The sequence below is a fragment of the Saimiri boliviensis genome, chromosome 10, assembly GCF_048565385.1.
Source record: "Saimiri boliviensis isolate mSaiBol1 chromosome 10, mSaiBol1.pri, whole genome shotgun sequence".
Taxonomy (NCBI): domain Eukaryota; kingdom Metazoa; phylum Chordata; class Mammalia; order Primates; family Cebidae; genus Saimiri; species Saimiri boliviensis.
The window spans coordinates 60979894-60983931 of record NC_133458.1 but is presented as its reverse complement, the minus strand read 5'-3'; positions in this window follow the sequence as shown (position 1 = coordinate 60983931).

Below are 4038 nucleotides of genomic sequence, written 5' to 3'. Positions count from 1 at the left end.
TTCACTCCTCTGATACTTCCTGCCTAAAGGATTTTTAGCATTTGCTTTAGTTTTTCAAATTCCTTCAGTGTTCTTTAAAAAGTGATGTCCAAATAAGTATAATCAACATGTGCTGTGATTAACTTCTGATAAATCAGGTGACAATTTTAAAAATTGGTGGTAGAAAATGTTTTTTATGTACAAACTTATAGAAACATTCTTGATGTATGAAAATACAGTTAGCCATCCTTTTCTAACATGTACAAGAAAGTAAAGATTTAGTAATCATTGTGGTGGTCAAATGTTAGCAAGTCAAGCCAGCTATATGCATTTGAATGCCCATAATTACTAAATTAGCCCAGATTAGGAGGCAATGTAGCATGTTTCTACTAATTTGTATGTTACCATCTGTCTCCACCACTTCCCAGCTGTGTAACTTCTGGTAAATTATTTAGTATCTTGTAGCTTCATTTCCTCATCTATAAAATTGGGTAAGAGTAGGAACTAATTCATGCAGCTGTTATGAGAGATAAATGAATTAACACTTATAAAGTAATGCATTAGTTTCTTAGGGATGGTATAACGAATTACAGCAAACTTCATCACTAAAAATGACAAAAATTTATTCTCTCACAATCCTGGAAACCAGAAGTCCAAAATTAAGGAGTTGGCAGACTTGGTTTCTTCTGGAGGCTCTGAGCAAGAATCTGTTCCATAATTACTCGTTTCTGGTTGTTGCCAGGAATACTGCATGTTCCTTGGCACGTAGAGCAATCTTTGCCTTTATCATCACATGGTACATTCCTGTGTGTGTCTCTGCAGCTTTTTCTCCTATAAGAATACCAGTCATTAAATATAGAGGTAATCCTAAATAGAGAATAATCTCTTTTCACAGTTCTTAACTAAATTACATCTGCAAAAGCCCTATTTCCAAATAAGTTTACATTCTTAGTTATGAGATTTTGTCAAACTGAAAAGCTTCTGCACAGTAAACAATTAGCTAAGTAAAGAGACAACCCATAGAATGAAAGAAAATGTTTGCAAACCATGTACTGTTAAGGTGCTAATATCCAAAACATGTAAGAAACTCAAAAAACTCAATAGTTTGAAAAGACATAACCCAATGTAAAGAATGGGCAAAGAACCCAAATAGCTATTTCTCAAAAGAAGACATAAAAATGGTCAACGGGTATATGAAACAATGTTCAACATCACTAATCATCAGAGACATGCAAATTAAAGCCACAATGAGATATTACTTCACATCTATTGCAATGACTGTTATTATAAAGGTGAAAGAAGAAATACTGGTGAGGATCTGGAGAAAAAGAAAATCATTGCACACTATTGGGGAAATATAAATTAGCACAGTCATTAGGTAATGACTACACTGCCACATTTACTACAGTATTACTGAAAATAGCTAAGATATAAAATCAATCTGTGTTCATTAATGAATGAAGAAAACATTATATATAATATACATATAAAGAAAACATTTATAATATATATGATGTTTACATATATAACATAATGTTTTCTTCATTCATATAAAGAAAACAATGTTTGCATATATATTATATATATAATGTTTTCTTTATTCATATATATATGTATATATGAGAATACTATTTGGCTTCAAAAAAGAAGAAAATCCTGTCATTTTACAATAATATGGATAAAGCCTGGAGGACATTATGCTAAATGTAAGAAGCCAGATTTACATTTATAGTATGTAAAACAAAAACACAAATATGCCATGATCTCAGTTATATTTAAAACATAAAGGGTTAACTTCATAAAAGTACAGAATATAATGGTGGTTAACAAGTTCTAGGAGTAGAGTAGAGTGAGGTTGAAGAGATGTTGAGCAAAGGATACAAAATATAAGTTGGATAGGAGGAATCAGCTTAAGAAATCTGTTTTACAACGTGGTGCCTATAGTTAATAATAATGTATTGTCTTTAAAATTGGTAACAGAGATTTTAAGTGTTCTCACTACCAAAAAAAATGATGTGTATGAAATAATACATATGTTAATTAGCTTAAATTAGCCATTTTACGATGTGTACATATTTCAAAGCATTATGTTTTACATAATAAATATATGTAATTTGGCCGGGCGCGGTGGCTCACGCCTGTAATCCCAGCACTTTGGGTGGCCGAGGCGGGTGGATCACAAGGTCAAGAGATCGAGACCATCCTGGTCAACATAGTGAAACCCCGTCTCTACTAAAAATACAAAAAATTAGCTGGGCATGGTGGCGTGTGTCTGTAATCCCAGCTACTCAGGAGGCTGAGGCAGGAGAATTACCTGAACCCAGGAGGCAGAGGTTGCGGTGAGCCGAGATCGCGCCATTGCACTCCAGCCTGGGTAACAAGAGCGAAACTCCGTCTCAAAAAAAAAAAAAAAAAAAAAAAAAAAAAAAAAAATATATATATATATATATATATATATATATATATATATACAAAATTTGTGTTGATTTGAAAAAGAAAATAAGTATTGTTTAAAAAATTTATCAAGAAAGAGATATACACAATAGAGCTATGTAACAAACCTGTGCATGTACTCCCCGAATCTAGAACTAAAAATAAATGTAAATAAATAAATAAACCAAAAACAACCAAAATAAGATAGATTAAAACTGTTTACTGACAAAAATATTGTATGAGTCACATGAAAAACTTTGTTACCACTATTAAAATAATTAACTTTATTTCTATTAACATGAATCAATCTGTCTGTAATGTTGGGTTTTAAAAATTAAACTTTAAAACCCAATAAATACTATTAATGCAAATTAATACCATTATATTTTCTGATTATAAAAACCAAATTAATGATCAGTATAGATTTTGGAGAAAGAGAAGGGGTATAGAGCTTGGGAGAACAGAGAATACCAAAGACTTCAAACCTTCCGTAATAATTACTCTTACAAATACTAAGCATATTTCAATTTAATTTATAACAGTGATATAGTTTGGCTTTGTCCCCACCCAAATCTCATCTTGAAGTGTAGCTTCCATATTTCCCATGTGTTGTGGGACCCAGTGCGAGGTAATTGAATCATGGAGGTGGTTTCCTCCCTACTGTTCTTGTGGTAGTGACTGTGTCTCATGAGACTGTAAGGTTTTATAAGGGGAAACCCCTTTCTCTTCGTTCTTTTTTTTTTTTTTTTTTTTTTTTGAGATGGAGTTTCGCTCTTGTTACCCAGGCTGGAGTGCAATGGCGCGATCTCGGCTCACCGCAACCTCCGCCTCCTGGATTCAGGTGATTCTCCTGCCTCAGCCTCCTGAGTAGCTGGGATTACAGGCACACGCCACCATGCCCAGCTAACGTTTTGTATTTTTTAGTAGAGACGGGGTTTCACCATGTTGACCAGGATGGTCTCAATCTCTTGACCCTGATCCACCCCCCTCAGCCTCCCAAAGTGCTGGGATTACAGGCTTGAGCCTCCGCACCCAGCCTCTCTTGGTTCTTGTGCGCTCTTGACTGCCTCCATGTAAGATGTCCCTTTCACCTTTCATCATGATTGTGAGGCCTCTCTAGCCACATGAAACTATGAATTTATTAAACCTCGTTTTCTTGATAAATTACCCAGTTTCAGGTATGTCTTTATCAGCAGTGTGAAAACAGACTAATTCAAAAAGAAAATAGGAATAAATCTAACCCAGTAGGCAAAAATTTGTACATTGCAAACTTTAAAAAGTTGCTGAAAGATAATTAAAGACACTAATAAAATAAAAAGATGCCCCATATTTATGGACTGGAAGACTTCATATTGTTGAGTTCAGTATTACCCAAAGTGATCTATAGATTCAGTGTAATCTCTATCAAAATTTCAATGGTGATTTTGCAGAGAGAGAAAAATCTATCCAAAAATTTATATGCAATCTCAAAAAAACACAAATTGGCAAAAGAACCTTGAAGAAAAAAACCCACAAAACACAAAGAGGTCTCATGCTTTCTGATTTTAAAACTTACTGTAAAGCCACTGTAATCCAAAGTGTATAGCAGCATAAAAATGGACATACAGAGCAATGGGGCAGAATTCA